General features: G+C 34.1%; 1 long non-coding RNA gene across 1 annotated transcript; it reads left to right on the top strand.

The window, feature by feature from the left end:
- The first annotated feature begins 7,346 nt into the window (after window positions 1–7,346).
- LOC141629716 (uncharacterized) lies at window positions 7,347–8,540 on the top strand. The gene is made up of 2 exons (XR_012537334.1): window positions 7,347–7,724; window positions 7,909–8,540. It is a non-coding gene; the product is annotated as an uncharacterized LOC141629716 (long non-coding RNA).
- Window positions 8,541–19,347: the final 10,807 nt, after the last annotated feature.

Raw genomic sequence — 19,347 nt, 5'->3', positions numbered from 1 at the left:
TATAATAACACACATATAGCATTAGAGTAACATAACATCATCCTTCCATTATCGCAATTAGTCATTGAGTAATACACCTATATCGTTACAATAACACACTTAAACCATTATAATAACACACATATAGCATTAGAGTAACACTACTTCAAAAATTCCAATAGTTTAAGAATTTAAAATACTTTAAAGCATTATCATAACAAGGTTATATCATTGTATCACAGTTACACAATTACTGTAACACATGTACACCATTAGTATAACACTAATAAAAAATCCTTATCATCGTACGGTTATCGCATTTCTATTAGCAACAAGAATAAACAGAGCATTCAAAAGATTGTGCATACTTGTAAACGATTATTAACAATAGTATGAATCATATAACTCGATTACTCTAACATCGACGACGAAATTGTCGGAGATCAATGCTTATTTAGACGATGCTGCTGAGAATGAAATATGCAAGCTAGAAATTCTTAAAATAATTACAATATAACATTAGATTTAGTGAAATAATGAACACAATTATATAAATTGAACAATATGAAAGCAGAATTGAGAAGTATAAGTGATCGAACAACACGACAGCTAAAACAAAATCAGAAAGGGGGAAAACATACAAAACAATAATATAAACCCTAGAAAACAGAAAGTTATTCCAAATAACTAAGTTTTCCACAAATTGAGCAAGAAATTCATGAAACAATGTTCAAAAGTACAGTAAGTAGCAATGAAAATTGAAATCGAATCGGTAAAATAATCTTACATTTAATCGATCAACAATTTGAGTAGGTCGAAGTAGTGAACTTTACCTTAATAATCTGCAATGATATGAAATTAAATCGAATGACAAAGTGAAAAACAATGAATTTGGAAACAAATGAAGAAAATTAAACACATGTGAGAGAGATTAGGGAGAACCGTACGAAACTCCAGCTATCGATGTAGAATATAAGCATATAGATGAATGAATTGCATAAATTATGATTGAATTACAGAAATTCCAGTGGAGAATTGAGATGTGTTTGAACAAGGAAAACGTAGAGAAAATTTGATGAGAGAGGAAGGGGGAATCTGATGAATGACGAAAAATCTGAGTTGCTCAGGTTTTGTTGTTTGTTCGTGAATTACACTTTTACCCTTTCGAAAGATGCACTATATTAATACCGTGATACGTTGATCAGTTATGATCTCAACCATTGGATTGATTAGATCTAACGGTCTATAATGGTAGGACGGACTCACCCTAAGAAGCTAGACTCTCATGATCCTAACTCTATATATATATATATATATATATAGAGTGAGCATCCCATGAGTCTAGCATCTTAGATGAGTCTAGCATATCAATAAGGACCATTGGATCAACAAGATCCAACAGCCCTCACTCTTCCACGTCACCCCCTATCAATCTGCAAAATTATAAAATTAAACACTGCCTCTTTCACGTCTCATTATTGTCATAAATTTTATCTCTCTACAAGTATTCTCTCCCCCTCTCTCTCTAAACACCAGTCATCAATTATTCAACAAAAAAACAGACGATCTATTCCTTGAACCGCCTCTTTTTCCAAAAAACTTTAAAAATCAAACGAAATTTTCATTAAAATCAAGCGAAGATCTTCAAAAAAGTCTAGTTAAGATTATATTAGATCGGTTTATCGCATAAAGAAGAGGTATAAATCGCTCTCAATTTTCGTTGTATTTTACAAAAATTTCGTTGTGATTTTTGTTATTTCAGGTTGTTGTTGTTGTTGTTGATGATGATGATGATAATTGTTATTGTTTTTGTGGTTGTTGTTGATTATATTGATGATATGAAGAAATTATTAATTGATTTAGGGTTAATGTTTTGCTCAAATCGATTAATTGATTTTTCGCCAAAAAATTAGGTTTAATTTGCATGTTGCTTTTGTTGATCTTGAATTATATAAATAAACTGTCAATTGATTGTATATATATTCACTTTTTCGAACATAGAAATTGAGAAATTAATTCTAGTTTTTGTTTTCTTAGTTATTAAATTCTGTGATACTTCATGTTCTAATTTTCGCCTAAAAATTAGGGTTAACGATTTATAAAAACTGAGTAATTAATGTACGCTTTTGTGTTTGCGTGGTATTGATAATCGTAATAGCGTTATCGTAATATTACTATGCATAAGTAATCGTAACGATTTCATAAAATCCTCAACTCTTGTTTCTTGTAATAGCGTTTACGTAACATTACTACCGCATATTTAAAATCGAACTTGAAATCTTTGTTACAACATTGTATATTTGATGTTATTGGTTTTTTCTCATTAAATTTGATGGTATAACAATTGTCATAAACTCACAAATAATGTTACTGTAATATTGTTACTGTAAAATTATGAATAATGATGGACCACAAGCTTCGCATAAGTTTTGTTACTGGAGAAAAAGAAAGAGAGGAGATAGTCGTTCATTGAGAGAGAGAGTGAAAAGAAGAGAGAGAAAGTGATAATAAATTATGAGATATTAGATTGAGTTATTAGGTTTATATACTTGATCTACAATTCAATCTCAGCCGTTGATTAGGAGTAGATCTAATGGATGAGATTAAAATGCTAGACTCACCTAAGATACCTAGACTCACTTGATGCAATTTCTATATATATATATATATATATATATATATATATATATATATATATATATATATATATATATATATATATATATATATATATAATTAGGATCACATGAGTCCACCCTATCTTTTTGAGTCCGTGAGTCCATGATACAATATCACACTTTATATTAAACAATATCACAGCCTATATTCAAAAAAAAAAAAAAAATTTCGAAAAAAAAAATTTGAAAAAAAAATTCCAAAAGAAGTCGTGATATTGTTTTGTAATACAATATCACACGTTACACTAAACAATATCACAGCTAGCTTAAAAAAAAATACTTTTTCAAAAAAAAAGAATTTCAAACAAAAAATCGTGATATTGTTTTGTAATACAATATCACACGTTATACTAAACAATATCACACGTTATACTAAACAATATCACATCTTACATAAAAAAAAAAAAAAAAAAATTTTTTGAAAAAAAAATGAATAAAAAAATCGTGATATTGTTTTGTAATACAATATCACACGTTATACTAAACAATATCACAATTAAAAAAAAAAAAAAAAAAAAAAAAAAAAACTTTTTCGAAAAAAAAAATTTCCGAAAAAAAAAAATCGAAAAAAAATTTTGAAAAAAAAAATTTTGAAAAAAATTTTGAAAAAAAAATTCGTGATATTGTTTTGTATAGTGCGTGATATTGTTTTATGGACTCATGGACTCAAATATATAGGTGGACTCACCGGATCTTGCCTATGAGTCCACCTATCTTTTTGAGTCCATGATATAATATCACACGTTATATTAAATAATATCACAGCTTACAGTATCACATGTTATACTAAACAATATCACAGCTGGAAAAAAAAAAAACTTTTTGAAAAAAAAAATTGAAAAAAAAAATCGTCATATTGTTTTGTAATACAATATCACACGTTACGCTAAACATAATCACACGTTATACTAAACAATATCACAGCTTTCACGAAAAAAAAATTGTTAAAAAAAAATTTGAAAACAAAAAATTTCGTGATATTGTTTTGTAATACAATATCACAAGTTATGCTAAACAATATCACATGTTATATTAAACAATATCACAGCTAACACGAAAAAAAAAAATCGAAAAAAAAATTTCGGAAAAAAAAAAATTCGAAAAAAAAAAAATTTCGAAAAAAAAAGTTTCGAAAAAAAAATTTCGAAAAAAAAAATGAAAAAAAAAAATTTTTAAAAAATAATTTTGAAAAAAAAAATTCGTGATATTGTTTTGTATAGTGCGTGATATTGTTTTATGGACTCATGGACTCAAATATTTAGGTGGACTCACCGGATCCCACCTCTATATATATATATATATATATATATATATATATATATATACGTGATATTGTTTTGTATAGTGCGTGATATTGTTTTATGGACTCATGGACTCAAATATTTAGGTGGACTCACAGGATCCCACCTATATATATATATATATATATATATATATATATATATATATATATATATATATATATATATATATATATATATATATATATATATAGAATTAGGATCACATGAGTCCACCCTATCTTTTTGAGTCTCGTGAGTCCACTTATGTATCACATGTAGCACACAAAAATATCACGTTTTTTTTTACAAAAAAAAAAAAAATTAATAATTTTTTTTTTTGAAAAAAAAAAATCAACATGTGATATTATTTAGTATAACCTGTGATATTGTATCTGAGTCTGTGAGTCCAGTAAAAGAGTATCACAAGTTATACAAAACAATATCACACCTTACGATAAATAATATCATTGGTTGTACTAAGCAATATCACGAGTTATACTATACAACATCACACCACTGAACCTAATTCCGCCTTTCACTCCGCCTTTCAACATCTTCATTGTCAGGTCGGTTGACTATTACCCTGGAGAATTAATCATTTTAGTAATTGAGTACGTCCATTTCAGGAGCGTGTCAAATAAAATTTGCAACTGAAATTAGAGGTTTGCAAATTTGGTAGGTTATCTACAAATTTAAATCTAGAGGTTTGTGGATAGCAGGGAGATTTAGTCATGCCATTTAATGTGATTTAAGCAAGATTTCGTGGTAGGAATCATCAGGTGGGTACAAAAGCCAACATTATCTCGGGACTTTCGATCGACCCCCTGAGTTTGGATTGTATAACAAACAACATTTGGTGTGAGAATATTGCCAATAAAGAGGTCCCTTGTGCACTCCTAGCAAGTAATGTGCTAATTTTGTGGCCCCAGCAGTCAACTTTTGCATTCCCACGGAGTTGTCTGGATTCTCTCCGGTACTTACAAAGTATTGAATGTCCAGTACCATTGTTAGATGCTTACACGTGTGTTGCTAAGGAATGAATGGTCTTAGATGCATTTAGACAACAATTAATCCATTAATTAAATAAAAACTACTCCTATTCATTTGTTTCTTCTTCTGGCTTCGTCTTCATCAGACTTGCATTCACCTTTCGTCCATCACTTGCCGGAATTTGTTTAATTATTAGTCATATTTACTAATATTGTTGACAACTAATTCCATCGAAAAACCAATTTCAGCCAAGGTTGAGAAATTTCAAGTTCGAAAGCGGGAGTCCATCCCATACGAAATCTCGACGGAAACCGATCTACTGTAAAAATTAACGGAACCTCCGTTGTTACACAATAACCACATGCATTCAATGAGGATTTATTGATAACGAAAAGCAAATGGCCTGAAGTAGTGACGGTCTGTGCGGAAGATCTCAGGGCAGAGGTTAGGTGTTTGTAATGGTGGCATGGTATGGTGACAATACTTGTTTTCGGTCACCATTGATAAAGATGTGATTGTAGGATGTTGGTTTCAGGAAGAAAGATAGAATAAGTCTAGTAATGAAGTGATACTCTTGTGTACAATGTGTGATATATAAGTGGACTCACCGGATCTTCCCTCTCTCTCTCTCTCTCTCTCTCTCTCTCTCTATATATATATATATATATATATGGTCGGGGTCAGGTGCGAACTAAAGTACGGTGCGAACCGTACGAACTACTCTATAGGCCGTCAGATTACATTACGCTGTTATTTTAAATCTTAGCCACACACGTGACACACCCCATGCCTTAAACATTCATCCCTATCCTTCTACTGCCTACACCAAACTCCCGCAACCACACCACCACCACCACCACCGTTACCCCCAGAGCAGTAGAGCACCAACGTACAGATCTTGCCGACGTAGCTCCAAGGCCATCATCGCCGGTGCCATTCTTATTCATTTCTCCTTTTCCTTTGGCATAGTCCTTATCATTGCCCATATCGAGATAGTCAAAGGTGAAGTTGTTGGTGGTTTTGTTGAGCTTTTCCGATCGATTTAATGGTGGAAAGGGAGTGTGATAAAGGTTTTGTGAAGGATGAAGCATTGGTTGTCATTGTTCGATTAAGAACTTGACATCATTGATGTTGATAAAATCGATTTGGTCGAATATTGGTCCGAGACACTGCCTCGACGTATTTGGGCTGCTCGACGGTGGTCGAATTTGTAGGGGAGGTGCCGACTAGAGGAGTGCGGGGGTGCGAGCTCGGAGACGGAGACGATCTTTCTTTATTCTTGGTTCATTTCTGTTTTATTTATTAATTATCTAATTTCTGATTTTATTAGCTCGAAAAATTGAAAAGAATGCTCTATTTGCTCAATGTAAATGGTACGATTCTTGTTTTATTTGTTAATTATTCTAATTTCTGTAGCAGTTACTCAATGTAACTCTTTTGGCCACCCTGGTTCAGACAGTCGGTTTTCCGGTTCTATTTACTCCTCCATGGTTCCTTCCTCATTCCAATAGTCTGACCCCTCCAGACGCCCTATCTCGAAGGTACATGTGCTTAATATATTCGTATTCAAAGGGCCTGTTATATCTCTCTGCCTCAACCTACTCCTTAATTTGCGCTTCCCAGTTAGCATTCAACGCTATCTTTGCTTTCTTCATTAATTCGCAAATGGGAAATGCATATGGGATGGAGCCTGGAGGGTATATGTTGTTGAGATTTCCTTATTGAATGTGAAATCGCAATATCTTATTTGCCTAGGTTACATTTAATTTCAACCTTAACTTTACGTATGGCATTTTAGAGGACTTGAGATACCTTCAGTAGTAGTATGACAGCTGAAAGTTATGATCCTTTTCAAATCTTGTTTTGTCTTTTCTGCTTGTTATTCACTTTTTGCTATGTGGTATTTATACTCCGTAGTAGTCAATATCATCAACTGTCTTTGCCCTTTGCTTGGTTGGTATTCGCTTAGTCCCTGCATAATATAGTTCTACCTGGAGTTCGCCTTTATCCATTTTTTTATCCTGTTTTACATTGATGGATGTGTTTCACCAAGACAGCTGTTTCTTTGCTGGCACCTTTTTTTACTCCATGGCATGTTGCATCGCTTGCGTGTTGTGTCAAACACACCACTTGCCTGACATGATGTCTGATAGCTTCGTTTTTCCTCAAATAGAGGAAATTTTTTCTTAACCTTTAAACTGTTATATTGTTCAGAAATGGCAGTCGTAAAGTTACTGTTTTACCACCTTGCAGCTGGAGCTTTGGCGTTTGATGCAGAATATGCTCGCTGGCTAGAAGATCAAAACAGACTGGTTAATGAATTGAGGGCTGTCTATGTAATTGAATTAGAGCCGGATTGGCGGATTATTGATCCATTTAATGTTAAGATGAGCAAAAATAAGACAAGACGCTACGTCTAAGTTCAGGTTGATGTGTGATCTGTTTCGCTCTGACGGAGGAGCAACAACATTTGGTTATAGATAGACTGGTAGCATGGACTGAGATGGACTGTTATAATTAAAGTATTCTTGGTGCTGCTGTATGTACTTACCCTTTATTGGAGTGTGTTTAATTAGAAAGAATGTCGTCGATATATGAAACAGTACACCATCGCGATGGCAAAGCGAGGGGTCTGACAGGACTGAGTGACTGACAATCATACATTTTTAACCTTGAATGAATAATAATGAGTTACCATTGCAGGAAAACTAGGAAATTTTATCGACTTCAGCTCAAGAATTAAACTTCCTACACACCAGCATTCTGCCTACTGTTCCAGTCTATCATCAACCAGGTAAAACTGAAAGCCGAAAGACGGACTTCATTTTATGTGAAGCCGTCCCATACAAAAATACTAATCTTCTTTAACCACAATCTTTTCCAGTGGTACACTAATTCTTGAGACACATGATAAGGTTATCGTGAAACCTATGAAACTGTATCATAAGCTTAATAAAATGTATGAATGCATGTTGTAGGTGAAGGTGCAGCTGGTCTGAAAGTGGTTTTATTCGACAATGAACCCTTCACAATTGTACCCAATAAGTTCAGAACAAGTCAAGTAAATAACTACTGGCAATCTGGTGAGAGCAGTTGTGCCGTGACAATCTCTGGTTATGATCACAGTGGTTCAGAAAGCAGTGATGAGGAGATACTCGCTGATTATTGCAGCGATTCAGACGACAATAACTACCCATGTATCGAGAGCATCTCCAGATTTTTATTAGTACTAGTTTACGAAAACCTCATTCTCTCCATTTTTTGTGGGCTTGGTATCCATGCTTGCACTTAGTTTGATGGAGTAAAGGAATTTTTAGTCGTCGTGGCTCAGATGCTTGTCATAAATGTGTATCTACCAAGGTGAAGAAGTGTATCTAGCATATTAGAGATGTGTATCTAGAAAAGGTAAATGAGTGTATTTAGCATGATAGAGATGTGTATCTAGCAAGGTAAAGGAGTGTATCTAACTAGCTATATGTGTGTATCTAGTAACTTGCAGAAGTGTATATAGTTAGCTAAAGGTATTTATATAGTAACTTAAAAGGAGTGTATCTAGCTAGCTACAATTATTTGTCTTTCGTGACAATGAAATCGACCAAACTTATGATTTTCTTAATGTTAGTCTGTTTTGTCATGTGATATTAGCTTTACCATTTTTTGATTGAAATCTTCGATAAAATGCAAATAAAAGTTTTACACTCCAAAAATGAGCGTCCTCAAATTACTAATTATGGTCATAATTAGGTTAAGCTTCGATGAGATGGTAACTAGATATGCACAAGCATAAAGTAATACACCAATCAAAGTGCGTGTAAATGACGTATAAGTTAGTTGTTGAAATTACTTAAACTGGTTTTTCAAGTAATATTTTACATATCTAGACTACTATTTTACGTATCTAAGTAGTTCTTATGGTTTGAATCACAAGATATATCTAGAAAGGTAAAGACATTTATCTAAAAGAGTGTATCTATCTATCAAGGTAAAGGCTTGTATCTAGCAATTTAAAGCAGTGTATCTAGCCTGACAGAGGAGTGTATCTGACATGGTAAAAGAGTGTATCTCTCATTTATCATGCCATAGATATGTATCTAACAAGTTAAATGAGTGTATCTAGCAATCTTTTTTTTTTTTTTTTTGGTACATAGTGTATCTAGCAATCTTAAGAAGTGTATCTAACATGCAATAGATGTGTATCTAGAAAGGTAAAAGAGTGTATCTAGTAGGATAAAGAAGTGTATATAACATGTCATAGATGTGTATCTAGTAAGGTAAGGAAGTGTATCTAATAATTTAAAGAAGTGTATCTAATCATTGCTTATCATAATTGTTAGTTGTTACAGCACACCGCAAACAAGTTTTTTGCTTTGCATTCTTTGACGAGTGGGCCCAAAATATATAAATTATTACTCTTCAAATGCATGAACTATCAGTTTTACACCCAATAGATTCTAATTTATGAGGTTCTTTTACTTGTTTATTTGGAATGTTTTAAAAGTGAAGCTCATATTTGTGTATCTAGCTTGTCAGATTTGTGTATCTAGCAATTCATAGGAGTGTATCTAGCATGTCAGAGATGTGCTCTTCAAGAGCAAGAACACTTTTTCCAGTTCGAAGATCCCACACAAGAGCACGAGAGTCCAACTCACACGATGCTGCAAGTGAACCATCTGGATGGAAGCATATTCCGTACACACCTCTGCTATGCCCTTCCCGAAGAAGCAATTCAGTACGGTTTCAACATCCCACATACGCCAAATCTTGTCAAAGGTGGCAGTGCCTAAGTAATCCCCCGATGGAAGGAAGGTAATACGAGCAAGTCGGTCTATATGACCTCTATATCTCATCTTTAGAGTACCCTGAACGTCCCACAGACACGCAGTTTGATCTGCAGAGGCAGTTGCAGCAATATCAGTCACAGAAGAAAATGCAATGTCAGTTGCATAATCAGTGTGTCCCTTTAAACCACAAGCCTTGGTCAGCTGAGGCATATTCCAAATCCCGCCAACTCCATTTAACGAGCACTCAAAGTAAGTGAGGAGAATTTGAATGCAGTTACTGAGGAAAGGACGCTGTATTTATTACGGAGTATCACTTAAATCAACATTGACACTCGTCTTCCGGCGGCGCCTGAATTCGCTTCCCCCACCCTAAACCACGACAATGGTGTTTGTAAACACCAGCCATCCCCCATAATTTCTCCGGCAACCCACCTCCATCCCGTTTCAATTCCATTCGATCCTCCGCCTCCACCGCCACCCTCTTCGACCAACTCAGGCGATCCACCGCGCACATCCCCCTTCCCGACCTCAGAAACCGAGGACAAATCCAACCATACACAAGACCACAAACTCTTTAGACAAATTCGAAATCTAAAACTAGATCTACAACAAACGAAGAACAAATTAAAAAAAAAAAACTAAAAGCTCTGGCGAAGTTGTCCGGAAGTGACTCATCGGAGAAGGGATGTGGTGGTCGGAGCACCGGCGTCGGAGCATCGGTGTGGTGACCGGTGAAGGTTGGGGGAAAGTTGATAGGAAGAGGAAAGGTTAAGGGGTGAAGATTATGGGTGATACGGAAATGTCAGTAACTTGGTCTCAATATGTGTAGTCTCTATTTTGTTTTATCTGTCTTCTTTTAAATTAGTTCGCACGGTTCGCACCGAACTTTAGGTTCGCACGAGATCCTATTTCTATATATATATATATATATATATATATATATATATATATATATATATATATATATATATATATATATATATATATATATATATTTAGGTTACATAGGTATATTACCATAAATACTATAATATGTATATATATAATACGCATAATATAATATAATATATTATTTCTACCGATTATCGTCTTTCCTTTTAATCGCTATGACAATTAAGTAATAATCAATTATTATTATTATTATTATTATTATTATTATTATTATTATTATTATTATTATTATTATTATTATTATTATTATTATTATTATTATTATTATTATAATTATAATTATTATTATTATTATTATTAGAATAGTATAATATATTGCTAGATCGGTTTCCTTTTAATTTATATATATATATATATATATATATATATATATATATATATATATATATATATATATATATATATATATATATATATATATATATATATATATATATATATATATATATATATAGAGTATGTAACATGATATGACATATTATTATATATACTACTGTGTAATCTATTAATAATGTATTAAATTATTTATTCCAAAGTACGGGGTATTACATTCTTCTTGTAAGATTCATTAATCTCTTATTAGACACTTCTAATAACTATGTGTTTATTAGTTAAGTCATAAATTAAAAGGAACTTATGCATGCATAACAAAAATACAAAGTAAGAAGAAAAATCGATTATTCTTACATAGAGGGCCGAGTTGGTTTATACTAATTGGTCTCCCACCAAGTTAGTCTTCTTTAAGAAAAATCCAAATGCCCAACAAAAACCCTAGATCCAATGATGGGATCTATTCCTTAAGGATTTGTACCAAGGAAACACCCTTAATACAAGTACTAATTTTGTTACTGGAAATTAGTATTTGTGTCATTAAAAGATTACTAATATTATTAGTATACTACTTCTAGTAATGGGAGAATAATATTAGGGATAATGTGAGATTTTTCTAGAGTGTTCAACAACAATAACTAGAGAGATAAGTTCTTCACCAAGTAATAAACTTATATGAATGAATTGTGTAAAATAAGAAGAGAAAACTTTTCCTCTTTTCTTAGGGTGGCCGGGTAGCTTGAAGGGGGAAGAGTGCCCAATGCCTTTTCTTGTTTCTCTTCTCAAGAGTTTTAGGCATGCAACCCTATGATTAGTAGGTAATCATAGTGCCTTCCACTAATTAAAACAACAAAACACAATTAAACCCTATAAACCCATTTACACGGCTCACCCATTTAAAATGGGTCCATTTTAAGTTTGTCAAATGTTAATTTGTATCGTGTGAGACATTGGTCATGTTACTAGACATGTAATTTAAATAATGCATTTTTAACTTATTAAAAATCATTATATAAATGAAATAAATCACATACAAAATTAACTTAGTAATTCACAATTACAATTACTTAAAATGGGTCATACAATTATAAATCACAACTACTTGTATTTATAATAAACAATTCATTCTTTATTTTAATTGTTTGATAAACAATAAATAAATCTTAAGTAATAAAACAACTTAATTACCTAGTACGAATCTTATTTAATCGAATTATAATATGATACGTATTATTACTCACAAAATCATTTGTTCAATTTCAAGGAATTAATTAACTTGTATCGTCATACAATTAATTAATTAATCAATTAAGAGCGTTACCCTAGAGGTATGACCTTAAGGGATCAACTGATCACCACGTCATACGACAGTAATGTCAAATTCTAGTCAGCCAATCATTACCGATTAATGTGGATCAGTTGACAATAAAATATTACATTCCCTTTAGCATTCTTAATATGAGATTGAAACATGTGATCGCATTATTGTCAAGTACACATACTCCATCACTTCCCTACATAAAAAGAACTTCGTCCCCAAAGTTCATGCATACTACTCAAAACCGACACCATACATGCCAATAGAATGCTATCATTATTAACTAAAGATAACCAATCGTATTTAAACACTCATAAGTAAAATATACTAACTCAAAATTTTTGTAGTATCACATTCTACCCCCTAAAAAATAAACTTCGTCCCGAAGTTTCCTTGCAAACACTTTATTATAATACTACGAATATCTTAAATCCCCCAAATGACTAATTACCCTTCTCCTCATTCCCCTGAACTGTACTAGCTTATCCAAATGTCTTCCCACCATTACGCTAATTGCCTTGCCTATTGTTGTAGCTCCTATGAGTACTCCATTGCCTTGGATTCCTATTGCTCCTAATACTTGGTAACGGAGTTTGATAGTTGCCTTGGTTTCCATTTCTATAGCCTCCATTTCCATTGTTGTACCCTGCTGGTGTTCTGCATTCTCTTACCTTGTGTCCGTACTTGCCACATGTGTAACATACTTGCTTTCCCGAAATACCACCTCCACTGCCAGCTCCCATCAAATCCGAATCCACTATATGGCCTCTTATTTCCCCCTTCACTTACCGTCTCAGTCTTTTTCTTCTCCTCCTTTTCCTTCTTCCATTCCTTCTCCGTCTTCTATTCTTTTAACATATCTGCAATCCTCTCAGTATGCCCTGCTCTTTGGTATACTTCATCAATATTACTTGGTTGACCAGCTGCAAACCTTTTCTTGATTATGGTTGTTAATCCCTTTTCAAATCGGAGTGCCAATATCTCATCACTAAAATTCAAATCAACTACATATTCTGACAAATCTATAAACCTATTGTTATAGCTCTCCACCGTCATCTCATCAGTCATCTTGAAAGAATCAAACTCAACTCTCATCTTACTCCTAATATGCTCTGGTACAAACACATGTTGGAGTGTCCCCGACAATAATGCGATCACAATTGTCGATCATGATGATCACATGTTTAAATCTCATTTTAAGAATACGTAAAGGATGATTCAATTATATAGTCAACTGACCAACATTAATCGGTAACGATTGGCTTGCTAGAGTTTGACGTTACTGTCATGGGACGGTGGTGATCAGTTGATCCCTTAAGGTCACACCTAAAGGATGATGCCCTTATCTGTAAAGTTGATTAATTGTATAACGATGCAAATTGATCAATTCCTTAAAATTGAACAATTCAATTTGTGAGAGAGAATAATCATCTTATTGTAATGGGATTAAATAAGATTTATTTTAGTAATAAAATGCTTTGTTACTAAAATTGTTTATTGTTTGAGAAACAATAGAGATAAGAATGAATGGTTAATTATAATTACAAAATGTTGTGAATTATAATTATATGACCCATTTTATTTATGTGAACAAGTATCACTAGTCAATTTGTTGTATGTAATTTAATTAATTCATGCAATGATATTTATGTGATAAATATGCATCAAATTAATTAATAACATGTAACATACTACATGTGACATATTGTGTGACAATTGACAAATTGACAAAATAAAATGGTAGTCCATTTTATATAAATGGACCGAAATAATGAGTGTAATGGGTGTTAGTGGGTGAATTATTTTATGAGATAAAATAAGCTAATGATACCTAACCTACACCTAGCCTTACAAGCCTAAGGTATAGAAAAGAACAAAAGGAAAAGTGAAGGACCATATATTGGTCCTCCTCCTCACCAAAACCGGTGGCTATTCTCTCTTTAAGAGAGTTTTGTTCTCTTATATTTCATATACACTCAACCATTAAAAACACATGCAAACTCTCTTATACTTTGTTCATCTTTCTCCAAAATTAGAGAAATCATGATCAAATTGTTCAAATCAAATTACTAATATTATTAGTGTAATATATGAGTACTAGTAATCAATTTTAAGGTAAACTACTTAACAAATATCTAGCACATATTATTTAGTAGAGATAAGGGTTAATCTTGGGTGCAATCAAGAGGAGTGGCTTCTACACTTGAAGTCTTTGGAGGATCATCCTATTACTCATCATAGCTCAAGAACAAGTGAAGGTAGGAGTCCTTACTTGTGCCCATAAACCGAAATATTCAATGTAAGAAACCGGTTTTCCTTTACACTTATTTATATGTTTTGCATGCATAAGATCCTTAAGTTTTTATGACTAAAACTTTAATCTAAAATATGTGATATCTAAAATATGATTTCCTTCAACATAGCCCTCATAGTCTCCTTAAAACCCTTCCAAGTGAGAAAAGATTCATCACTCTCCCTCCAAGCTTCCCTTATGGCCTCCTTACTATGATTCCACCACAGACCAACTTTTTCCCTAAATTAGTAAGTAGCGTGATCTACTTGCAGCTCCGCAGGACAACTCAGCAACTCAGAAAGGTTGTCAAACTCCCTATGCCAATCCCCAAGTAAATATGGTTCACCTAATCCGTCATACTTCGTCGGGTTGTGCCTTGCGATATTAGCACTCATCTTTGCTGGATCCTGAACTGGCCCTTTAGCCTTTAGTGCCGCAGTCAAAGCCTCATTCATAGATATAAAACGCTAATCTCCTCTTGGGACATGGTAGAAGGTCTAGGTGTATATCTCTTTGGAGGCATGGTTCTATAAAAGTAAAACAAGACAACATAAGCTTCTACCAGAGGAAAGATGGCCTAACTTTTTAAAACATTCTATACCTATAATCAAAACAAGGTGTAGTCAACTATATCCTATCTTACCCCTCCTTTGGTCCCCCAATCGTCACCCCTACCTCTCACCTATTATAGGTTAAGAATCGATAAAGTATTAATGGGGCGATTGGTTCGAATGAGGGAAAGGGAAATGAAATAAGAAAGGGAAATAAGGGGAAATAAATGGAAAGGAAATGGACCCCTTTGATTTTACTCCTTGTTTGGTATGAAATTACATGACTACATGAGAATCACTCCAAGAAATCAACCACATACAATAATGATAACCACCCATCACCATCAACCACCACCATTGTCACCGTCGACGAGTCGGCTGATCGCCTGGCCGATGGCGTGATATGCCTAACCCCACGCGGAACCACTATTTGCTCTTCTTTCTCTCTTCGAAATTCCCAGTCACACTTACCACCACCGCAAAAAACACCACCAAATCAACCCCCAAAACCCGGAAAACACCTCCCTCGCCTTTCAAAACATGCACCAGATGTGGTGTTTTGAGGGGTGAGGGTCGGGTTTTGTGGGTTGATTTGGTGGTGTTTTGTGCGGTGGTGGTAGGTTTGGTTAAGAGATTCCGAAGGATGAGGGAGAAGGGCCGACGAAGGTGGAGCAGTGGGGTGGGGTGGCGTAGGCTCCGGTGAAATCGGCAGCTCCGGCGAATGGTAGTGAAAATTGTGGTAGCTGGCAGTTTGTGGTCATGGGATTGTTGTTCATAGTAGTCTAGTAAAGTTAGGGGGAATCAATTCCATACCTTGGGGTGTGAGTTGAATGAAAATAGAGAGATTTGGGGTCATAGGAAGGAATGGAAGGGGGTAAGGGAAAGGGGAAAATGGTAAAACAAACAACAACAAAGAGAATGGGGGGATATGATTCCCTTTCCCTTTCCTTTATACCCCTAACCAAACACCCCCTTATACTGAACTTTAGTAAAACTCGCGTTTTCAGAAATCAAAATCAAGCTGTTACTTTCAAAAATCACCATTAAATAACCGTTACATTACTCTTTGAGTTTTTATACTTTCCAGAAAATATAGGGAGTTTTCGAAAAATGAGATAAAGAATCGAATTCAAATCTCGAACAACCATTTTATAAAGAGTTTTACAATCCAGTTGGTCCAAACAAAATCCGATCAGCAACTTGTCAAAAACTTGGGTCAACTTGTAAAAATCACTATTAAATATCAAAATATTACCTTACAACGTGACTTATCAATTTGAAAACATATATGAATCTTTTAAAAAGTGGAGTTGGAATTAGGCAAAAATCTTAAGTACAAATTAAATGAGAAATTTTACAAAACTGTTTGTCGAAAACTTAACTGCACAGGAATATTCCGACAACTGTCCACTAAAATATATATTTCTCCCAAACCGTAAAACTTTTAACCATAAGACCAATGACATTGGAACGTTAACTCACTGGGTTATCACTCATAAAAATTTCGACCTTAGATGGTAAAGTGAGATTAAATGGCAGCTAGATCAAATAGAGGTAAAAATATGATAGAATAAGGTTCACATCTGATAGAATAAGGTTCAGTTCTAGGTTCCTATTTACTAGGTCATAAGCTCTCATTAACACCCTCCTATAATTGTATTAACATAACTTGGTCATCATACTTCATACATGACTATCCTCTACTCTAAAGCATCCCTATCACAAGTTTAATCATTTCATAATATTGTAAATAACATGATTTCGGGATTCACATAACCGCATATCACTAGACATGATACTACTATCACCCAACATTCAACCACATAATCAATATCAATTCACAATTTCTTTCATGCACATGATAAAAAACAATTCAACATCAAATCCTCATTTCATCCATTAAACAATATCAATTCTCATCTTATGGCCAAGCTAACAATCATTCACAATTCTTACCGTAATCTTTCCCTGCAATAATGTTAGTAACTTCATATCCAATATTCTCTAAAATATAATATACCTCATTATAACTACCCCATACTCTCAAATATTCTCTCAGGGTTCCCGGTTCAAAACTGAGAGGGCCAATAGTTTGGAGTGAGGGGCCCTACTCATCCCAAGCCTAAGATGGGGCTCTTAACAGTTTCTATCCCGGGGTTCATTTTATTAGACACAACCTATGTTCATTATTATTCATTGGTTTAGGTCTGAGGATCGTTCGCTCTGATACCACTTTGTAACACCCCCATCTATTAGGTAACCTTTAGCAAGAAATAATAAAATAAATAGGACAGTTACCATCTCGGTTGCCCGAGGTAGTGAATAACAAAGTAAAACAAGCCAAAGTACTTTATATAAAATATAGCAAATAAAGGTTTTATTACAATTTAAACAGTACTAAATAAACTTTAAAATAAAGATTAATTACAACTCGCAGCGGAATTAAATAAACTGAATAATAAAACTATGTGATCTAGACTTCTAGATAGACTGGCTGAAATCCTCATGTATCCCCATGAGCTCCCAAATCAGCGAACTCAAGTACCTGTCAGTCAATCTGCTCCCCAATAATTGGTTCATCACATGAGTTTAATGAATACAAAGTCAATCAAACGGTTGAGTAGAAAACTAACACACGAATAAGAATAAAGCAACCTGCAATAACACTGTTATACAAATAAATTCCATAATCACCATTCCGTCTACCTCGCACCACGACACACAGCCACTTCTAGACACACAGTTATAGTCCACTTCTAGACACACAGTCATACTCCAGGACATACAGTCCATCGGACACACAGCCCCGCCTCAAGTCCACGGCCCTTCCACATCCCATGCCTGGCTTATATAATACTCACCTCATCTCATGCCAGATAATAACTCCCAGTCCACAAGAGACTAATAATGACAGTCTCAGTAATATAATCAATCCAATATTATATAAGGCAATGGCATAAGACAGAAAGATCCAATAAGATAATAATTCCACAATATATATAATAACTCAGCAGAATAATCAATTAAACTACATCCACTCCAATTAACTTAATATGCCAAGCAAGGAATAAGACAAAAAGAGTAACATTCGATTAAGTAGTTTCCTACCTTTTCGCAATTCCGCGCACACAAGCCAGTTAATAATGGTCTTCTACAAAGTCGGATCCTACAAATATAATATATATTAATTAATTATTTAATAATTAAATGAACTATTTCACCACTTAACATAACTTAGCTTATTTAATTACTTAGTTAATAACTTGGTTAACTATATTTATGAATTACCTCCCACTAATATATTCTTAGCTAATCAACAACTAATCATTAACTAATGATTACAACATAAAACTAAACCATGAGTATGATTATAACATAAAACTAAACCATGAGCATTACGTGAGTATGTACAACGAACCCCCTTTCAATCATTCACCACGCCCATCCGGTAACTATGTCGCTGCTCACCCTCTTCCTTACCAAGCCCTTGACTCAACAATCCCAACACACAACCTGACTCATCGCTCCTCCAACATCACCATACATGGCGCTCTAAGCACTTCCCGCGGCCACCACATGTTACTCCCACGAGAACACGACCATTTCCATACGCCCCAACCAACCACCACACACACCTAGCATAAACACCACCACCACCCTTTTTGACATCAAACCACCCCCAGTATCACCACCATAGCAGCCCTCAGACTTTACATAACCCGACACAACAAGATATAAACTCGCAACTACCCACGACCAGAACATAGGCACAACCACCGTCACCGCAACGATAACAATTTGAACTCAAATCGCTGCAACTATACGACCTTGTAATACTACGGTTTTATATATCTATGGGTGCTCTATCGAGTGGGGCTTACTCTGTCGAGTAATTATATTTTTATACGAAACAGTAGGTGACCTGATGGGTACTCGATCGAGTATGTGTAACACTCGATCGAGTAAGGGACACTCGATCGAGTAAGTCACTTACTCGATCGAGTAAGTGAGTCTTACGAGTTATTTTAGTCAGGCTTTGTTAATAACGTGTGATTAGTGTAAAAGAATTTCGTCATCTTCCTTAATCATCTTTACACTTTTCTAAAATCTTTCAAAAGAAAAAGAAGTTACGTAGTTCGCTTTCATCGCGTTATTGGCAAATCCCAAGGCTAGGATCGTCGGATTGTCTTGTT

The sequence above is a fragment of the Silene latifolia genome, chromosome 2 (genome assembly GCF_048544455.1).
Source record: "Silene latifolia isolate original U9 population chromosome 2, ASM4854445v1, whole genome shotgun sequence".
Lineage (NCBI taxonomy): Eukaryota > Viridiplantae > Streptophyta > Magnoliopsida > Caryophyllales > Caryophyllaceae > Silene > Silene latifolia.
This window is presented reverse-complemented; position numbering and strand designations above follow the sequence as displayed.